Source organism: Mandrillus leucophaeus, unplaced genomic scaffold (genome assembly GCF_000951045.1).
Source record: "Mandrillus leucophaeus isolate KB7577 unplaced genomic scaffold, Mleu.le_1.0 Scaffold323, whole genome shotgun sequence".
Classification (NCBI taxonomy): domain Eukaryota; kingdom Metazoa; phylum Chordata; class Mammalia; order Primates; family Cercopithecidae; genus Mandrillus; species Mandrillus leucophaeus.
Genome location: NW_012103399.1, coordinates 1,342,519 through 1,351,255, shown reverse-complemented (window position 1 = coordinate 1,351,255; position 8,737 = coordinate 1,342,519). Strand labels below are relative to the sequence as shown.

Sequence of the window (8,737 nt, the reverse complement as noted above, 5' to 3'; positions counted from 1 at the left end):
AAATGGGTAGATGGATATTTGTCCACTATGGATGTTGTGTTTGAGACCATTTGGCTTAAGACATTGGCTCCACGACTCATGCATGGGGAAGCCCCTTAAAGAGATAAAGCACTCATCCAGGGTACAGAGGAGCAGAAACTAGGCATGAAGAGAGGCTCTCAGGACTGCCAGGTGGGAAAAGGGTGCTATGGCTTGGATCTTTGTTCTCTACAAACCTCATGTTGAAATTTGATCCCCAGTGTGGGAATTGGGGACAAATGGGAGGTGTTTAGGGCATGGGGCATGCGGATGGATCTCTCCCTCCCATGGGGTGAGTTCTTGTTCTATTAGTTCCCAAGAGAGCTGGTTGTTAAAAAGAGCCTGGCACCTGTCTCCACTCTTGCTTCTTTTCTGTCCATGTGATCTCTGCACACACGGGGCTCCTCTGCACCTCCCACCACAAGTGGAAGCAGCCTGAGGCCCTCACTGAATGCCCAGTCTTGAACTTCCAGCCAGCAGAATCACGAGCCAAATAAACCTCTTTTCTTTGTAAATTACCCAGCCTCAGGTATTCCTTTATAGCAATATGAAGTGGACTGAGACAAAAGGACTTCAGTATTAAGATACTAAGTATAAAAAAATGGCAGTTTCCATAGGTGCCCCAGTCTAAGAGTTACATGGGCAGACATCCCAAAACACAAGTGCTACTTTGCACTGTGCTGCTTCTCCCAGGGCCCAGAGAGGTTAAGCAACTTGACCAAGGTCCCACTGGTAAGTGGCAGAGCTAGGACTTAAGTCCGGCTGTGATATAATTTGGATCTATGTCTCACCCAAATCTCATGTTGAATTGTAATCTCCAATGTTGGAAGTGGGGCTTGGTGGGAGGTGATTGGATCGGGGGGCAGTTTCTCATGAATGGGTGCTTATGAACAGCATCCCCTGGGTGCTGTTCTGATAGTGAGTGAGTGAGTGAGTGAGTGAGTGAGTGAGTGAGTTTTTGTGAGATCTGGCTGTTTAAAAGTGTGTGGCACCTCCCCTCTTTGGAGCAACAGGAACTGTCATTCATTGTTGGTGGGGATGCAATAATGGTGAAGTCACTCTGGAAGACAGCTTGGCAGTTTGTAACAAAATAAACATACTCCTACCATACAACCCAGGAATCAGGCCCGTTGGCATTTACCCAAATGAGCTAAAAACTCATGTCCACACAAAAGTCTACACATGGATGTTTATAGCAGCTTTATGCATGATTGCCAGAACTTTGGAAGCAGCCAAGATGTCCTTCAGCAGGGGAACAGATAAAAACTGAGTACATCCAGACAATGGAATATTATTCAGTGCTACAAAGAAATGAGCTATCAAGCCGTGAAAATACGTGGAGGAAACTTATGTGCATGTTAGTAAGTGAAAGAAGCCAACCTGAAAAGGCTATACTCTCTGTGATTCCAACTCTATGACATTCTGGAAAAACTATGGAGACAGCAAAAAGATCAGTGGTAGCCAGGGGTTGAGGGGAGACAGGAATAAACGGGTGGAGCACAGGGGATTTTTAGAGCAGTGCAACCTCTGTATGGCACAGTAATGGTAGATTCATGTCATTACCCTTTGGCCCAGCCTCGCAGAATGTACCTCGAGTACATTCATCCACCCTAATGTAAACCATGGGCTTGGGGGTGATGAAGTGTCGATATAGATTCATCATCTGTAACAAATGTTCTACTCTGGAGAGGGATGTTGAGAGTGGGACAAGCTGCGTATGTTTTGGGGGAGGGCGTACAAGGGAAGCCTCTATCTTCTGTTCAATTTTGCTGTGAACCTAAAACTACTCTAAAAAGTAAAATCTATTTTGTAAAAATCTGAGGGCTTGGGTTGAAGAGTGAGGACTTATAGGGCTGTCTCCAGGCCTTTAGGATGGTCCCAGCTTCTGCTTCCACAGCTCGTGAGGGATATCCCACTGTTGTACAGGAGAGCCAGGAGAGGCTTACAGCAGATTTGGAGTCAGGGAGCCTGGGCTCGTCTGCTTCTGAGGGGCCGCCTGGAGCACTCAGGGGTACAGGAGCAGTGGTCCCTGACTGGCATGAGGTTGGCATAAGCCTTCTCTGGGATATACTCAGAGCTTGGCATATTCAAGTTGAAAATCATTCGTAGAATTTCTCAGCCGGGTGCGGTAACTGACACCTGTAATCCCAGCACTTTGGGAAGCTGAGGTGGGTGGATCCTAGCTCCGGTTTCTCAGCTGAGGCACTGCTGACATTTTGGGTTACATAACTCTATGTTGTGAAATTCTGTCCTGTGCACTGTAGGATTCAGCATCTCTGGTCTCTACCCACTAGATGCCAGACACACCTTCCCTCCCTGTTGTGACAGCCCAGAATGTCTCCAGATATGGCCAAATGCCCCACTGAGAACACTGCTCTCATCACCTTTTCTTTGTACTTTCCAGATAGGGAAAACTGAGGCCTGTAGGGGCCAGGGCTTACCCAGGGTTTCACAGCACCTGAGAGCTGCCCAGGCAAGGTGGAGTTGGGGCTGCCCTGCCCATACTCCTTGGCACTCAAAAATCCAGCACACGTCCAGGCAAGCTGTGACTCTGCACCTGTGGGCTCCATCCACCCAAGCCAGGGTGAGAAGGAGGCAATGAATGCCCCAGGAGCACCCCCCCTAACAATGATTGTCACGGTGGAGGATAAATGCCCCCTCTCCCTCGCCCCGAAGTGGGATTGAGCCTCAGTTGCTCATCACGTATTCGAACTTCCTTCCCTTCCTGGAACCCTCCCCAAATAAACTGTTGCCACCCACATCCTTATCTCAGGAGCTGTTTCTAGGGAGCCCAAGGATTGCGTTGGATCTTGCCTGTACTTCCCACCTTCAAGATTCTCTGCACTAGATTATGATCTGGAGTCTTTCTGAGCCTGGGAAGCCAACAGACTGTGTATGTTTGTCCGGTGGCTGGAGGCCACTGGTAGGCACCGGTGCAGCCCTGTGGATGGGGCCATCTGTCCAGCATTCATTCAGATTGGTCTGGTGTTCTTTCTAATGCTAATGCCCTGCTGAATTTCTTTCTTTCTTTCTTCTTTCTTTTTTTTTTTTTTCACCAAAATGATTTTTATTTGCAGTATTTAACTGGATATGGACACAGGCATGACACAGGTTTGGATTCATTAAGTCCTCATGCAGAATTATATTCTTCTTGATAAAGAAGCCAGTTCCATCCAGGATCCACTATCTACACACCTATGTTACAACGTTTATATCAAATCTGGTATCTGGAGAAAAGATACACATTTAATACGCTCATTTAAGTTACGTATTTTACAGAAAGATTAAAAATTCAGGTCACACAAAACCCAAAAACTGTATTAAAAGTTGGAATATAAAACTCAGATCCACCTGGAATGACTAAACAATGGAAGTTCTGTATCTACCTGTGTTAAAACTGGTAAATGTAATGAAATTTGTTACCGATAAAACACATTCATTTATTCAATGTAAGTTATCTAATTTTAACAATATGGCACCCTAAAAACCACACGTATTTTTATGATGAGGCACTTTTGTTTGTGATGAAGCCAAAAGAACAAACTTGTTGCACACTAATGCCAGTGATTTTCTTCAGTGACTTGGGGTATATGCTATGTAGTAAGTTGCAACAAATGCTTTACTCATTTGTATACAACTATCCGATATATTTTTAGATACATATATTTATTATGTATGTATGTATGTATGTATATATAAAATATGATATATTTTAAATACATATATACATATATAATATGTATAACATATGTATATATAATACATATATATATGTTCTTCTGGCCGTAGTAATCCACTGTAAAGCTATTTCACAGTGCAAAATGATGAAACCAGCCCAAATGAAGGCTGCACAGTAACAATTCTGGTACAAGAAAATATTGACAGTTCCTGGAACGTGTAGCAGTAGCTTTTTACTTGCTAGAGTGGACATACCCCCAGTTTAAAGACAGGGATGAAATTGTGATTTATTGCCTGGGGTTTCAGACAGTTTACGAGGTTGGGCATTCGCTATGGAATTAGCATTTTTGCTCACGTTCTGGAAGCTTTCTCCATTCACTTGGTCAGGTGACTGCAGTGGTATGGAAAGAAGGGGCCTGTTTGTTGAAGCCAAGGTACTGGAAGAACCGCCTGTGTCGCACTGAAAGGCCAAAGGTGTGTCGGTCGTGGCTGTTTCTCAGGTGCTTGGGTTCTCCGTCTGGGGAGCTCCACTTTCTCCTCTGCTAAGGTCAGAGGTACTAGTGCGTAGGCGTTTCCCGGCCAGCCAGTCTGAGAGGGAAAGGTCCTGGGCTGAGCATTTTGGTTTTAACCGGTTCACAGCTGAAAGTTCCGATTCTGCCCGCTCTGCTCATGCACTTTCCAAAAATTCAAAACGCTGATTTCAGTAGCATCTCTGTGCCCTCCTAGAGTACGTCTGCGTGGGATGGTTTTCCTTTTAGCAGTCTCAGCATTCGCTTTGTGATTCCCTACTCCAAACGTGTCATCCGCAGGGGCTCTGGGTCCCAGTTTTAACCGATCTGCTATTTTCGTTCTCCATGTAGGTTCCTGTTTTCGGATTCGCCTCTGGTGGGTGTCAGTAAACTCCCACTTGGCTTTCCTTTTTTTCATAACATCAAACGCTTTAGTTAATGAAGGTGTTTCTTTCTCGCTCTTGGCATCTCCTAGACTTCCACTGTCTGACCTGCACCTAGCTGATTTTTTCCTGGAGAGAGTATCACATTCGATGAGTTTATGGGAACTGAAGAGCTGTCTCCAGCTATCTAAACTTGGTGTTAAACTTCCCTCTGTGCAACTCACTTCACTTCCTTCAGAATTTCTCCGGCTGCTCTTAGTCACTTTTTGCAGTTTTCCTCAGAAAAGCCTCTCTGAAGTCAAAGCTGTGGGGAAAACGGGAAACTCGCTCTCACTGTCGGTTTCCACAGGCCGCCCTTCGCTGATGAGTTCGGTTCTCTCAGCGTCTGCCTGGTCCCCGTTGCTCTCTGCCAGGGACAGCATCTCAGGGCTCAGTCAACTGGAGTCCAGGCTAGTCAAGTACGTAGCAGACGATGTGGTGGAAAAATCTGAGGTGATGGTGCTGACATTGGCCAAAAACTCACTGTTTCGTTTCTGTGCCCTCATGAATTTCTTTTTTTCTTTTTTCTTTTTTTTTTTTTTTTTGAGACGGGGTCTTGCTCAGTCGCCCAGGCTGGAGTGCAGTGGCTCCATCTCCGCTCACTTGCAAGCACCACCTCCCGGGTTCACGCCATTCTCCTGCCTCAGCCTCCCAAGCAGCTGGGACTACAGGCCCCTGTCACCAAGGTATTTTTAGTAGAGACGGGGTTTCACCGTGGTCTCGATCTCCTGACCTCATGATCTGCCCGCCTTGGCCTCCCAAAGTGTTGAGATTACAGGCATGAGCCACCGTGCCCGGCGTGAATTTCTTATAACAGTTTTATTGAGGTGTAATTCCCATACCATACAACTCATCCATTAAAAGCGTACAATTCAATGGCTTTTTTCTTTCTTTAGAGACAGAGTCTCACTCTATCACCCAGGCTGGAGTGCAGTGGTGCAATCTCGGCTCACTGCAACCTCTGCCTCCTGAGTTCAAGCGATTCTCCCATCTTGCCTCCGAGTAACTGGACCACCATGTCTGCTAACTTTTAGAATTTGTTTGTAGTGATGAGGTCTCCCTTTGTTGTCCAGACTGGTCTCGAACTCTTGGACTCAAGTGATCATTTCACCTCAGCCTCCCAAAGTGCTGGGATTACAGATATGAGCCACTGTGGCCAGCCATTGGCTTTTAGTGTATAAACGAAGTTGTCCATGCTTCACCACAGTCAATTTTAGAGCATCGTTCTCTTTTCTTTTTCTTTTTAGAGAGAGAGGGTCTCACTTTGTTGCCCAGGCTACAGTGCAGTGGTGTGATCACAGCTCACTGCAGCCTCCAACTCCTGGGCTCCTGCCTCAGCCTCCTGAGTAGCTGGGACTGCAGGAGTGCACCACCATGCCCAGTTACTTTTATATTTGTAGAGATGGGGGTCTCACTATGTTGCCCAGGCTGATCTCCAACTCCTGGTCTCAAGTGATCCTCCTGCCTCGGCCTCCCATAGCACTGGCATTAGAAGTCACCATGCCCAGCTCCATTTGTACCTTTTGAGAAACTGGCAGTCTATTTTCCAAAGTTTCACTCTGTCAAAAAAAAAAAATACATTTTTAAACAATAGCATAACATACATAAAGTGTAAAATCATAAATCTACAACTTAATGCCTTTTCACAAACTGAACACTCCTGGAGATCCAGCATCCAGACCAAGAAACAGGATGTTTGCAACCCTCAGAAGCCCCTGTGGGGGTCAGTCCCTTCCAGCCACCCCCTCACCAGAGGAACCATTGTCCTGCCTCCTAATAGCACAGTTTCTGTTTCCTTCCTGGACTTTAAATCTTCTCCAGGTCAGGCACAGTGCCTTACATCTGTAATCCCAGCACGTTGGGAGGCCAAAGTGGGAAGATTGCTCGAGTCCATGAGTTTGAAACCAGCCTGGGCAATAGAGTGAGACCTCATCTCTACGAAAAAATTGAAAAATTAGCTGGCTTTGGTGGTGCATGTCTATAGTCCCAGCTACTTGGGAGGCTGAGAAGGGAGGCTCACTTGAGCCCAGGAGTTCGAGGCTATAGTGAGCTATGATTATGCCACTACACTAAGAGCCTAGGTGACTAAGTGAGATGCTGTCTCTAAAAATAAATAACATAATAAATATATAAATATAATGAATGAGTAAATGAGTATTCTCCATTCCTGGTGAGGGGTGGAGCCTGGCAGGAGGGCCAGGCTGAGGAATGTCAGAAGAGAAAGCTTACTCCCAGATCCTAGAAGGAGGGAGGCACCCCAGCGAAGCGTGGGGGCTGGGGCCTGTGGGGCTTCAGCCTGTGGGGCTTCCTCCTCACAGCCCCTTGTGCCTTCCCACCTGCTGGGAGTTTTAGGGGGTTTCCGGAGGTTGCAGAACCAGGAAAACATTTTCTAGAGTCCTTGACTTTGGTGTGACCACAGGCAGCCTGAAACCGAAAGCCAGGCCTTGGGACTGGGCGGCCGCTTCCCTTGGCTGGGATTCAGGCACCGGCCAGACACACAAGAGGCCTTCAGAGTCATCCTGCCGGCCATGTGACCCAACAGGCAGGGTCACGCATGTCTTTGTCTGACATCAGAACCCACCTGGAGAGCCCCTGTGTCTTAGGTGTGTCCTGAGACCTAAGCTGGAAGTTCAGAGCACATTGCCCAGAAGAAGTGAGACTTTTTCAGAATGTTTTTTTATTTGGAAACAGGGTCTTGCTCTGTCACCCAGGCTGGAGTGCAGTGGCGCAATCTTGGCTCACTGCAGCCTTGACCTCCTGGGCTCAAGCAATCCTTCTACTTCTCAGTCCCACAAGTAGCTGGGACTATGGGTGTGCACCACCACATGCGACTAGTTTTTGTATTTTTTGTAGAGATGGGGTTTTGCCGAGTTTCCCAGGGTGGTCTCAAACTCCTGGGCTCAACTGATCTGCCCACCTCAGCCTCCTAAAATGCTGGATTATAGGCATGAGCCATCACACCTGGCCTTGGAATGTTTTAAGGTACAGTGATGACAAGACTCTTGCTGATGCCACGAGAAGCCCCAGGAAGCAGGGTGTGCTGGCTGGCTTCTATTGCCTCCAGAGTGGTTCCCCTCCCTTCTCTTCCCTTCCACATCTGCCGCCTGCACAGGTGCTGACCATAAGAGCCCCAATCAACAGGCAGCTGCAGCGCCCAGCACCCACAGGCTCCCATTGGCCAGTGCGGGCCCAGACAGGAGATTGGAAGGGAGGAGAATGAGCACGCTGTTTTTATACCTCTGGCTCTGTCCATCAAAGACAAACAGAGCCCACCACTAGCTAATGCACTGAAGAAGGTTTCATTCAGTAAAAGCATTGCAATAGGGAAGAGAGACCAGCATGAACCGAACCCATTTCCCCAAAATAAAATGCTGGAGACTGGTTATTTTTTTGGAACAGGGTCTCTCTGTCGCCCATGTTGAAGTGTAGTGGCACGATCATAGCTCACTGTAGCCTCGACCTCTCAGGCTCAAGCGATACTCAGCCACCAGAATAGCTGGGACTACAGACACACACCTCCCTCCATGTCTACTAGTTTTTAGAATTTTTTTTTGTAGAGACGAGGTCTCTCTGAATTGCCCAGGCTGGTCTTGAACTCCTGGACTCAAGCCATCCTCTCACCTCGGCCTCCCAAAGTGCTGGGGCTACAGGTATGAGCCACCACCGCTGGGCGTCCCTGCCTTCATCTTCACGTGGCCTTCTCCTCTCTCTCCTGTGTCTCAAATCTCCCTCTACTTTCCTTATAGGGATACGAGTCATTGGATTTTGACCCGTGTCAAACCTAAATCAAGGATGACCTCATCTTGAGATCCTTAATGAAATCTGCAAAGATCCTATTTCGAATTAAGTTTGCTCATATATGGAGAGTTAGGACTTGAACATATCATTTTTTTTTTTTTTATAGAAGTGAGGGCTCTTTATGTTGCCCAGGTGGGTCTTGAACTCCTGAGCTCAAGCCACCTTCCCACCTCCGCCTTTCAAAGTTCTGGAATTACAGGTGTGAGCCACTGTATCTGGCCACGGACATATCTTTTTTAGGGACACAATTTAACTCACTGCATTCTACCTGCCTCCATTTTTTCCCATCATTCTGCTTTCTATATAGGGCAA

General features: G+C 47.1%; 1 pseudogene; it reads right to left on the bottom strand.

The window, feature by feature from the left end:
• Positions 1-3,958: 3,958 nt before the first annotated feature.
• On the bottom strand, positions 3,959-5,133 carry LOC105545274 (annotated as a pseudogene).
• Positions 5,134-8,737: the final 3,604 nt, after the last annotated feature.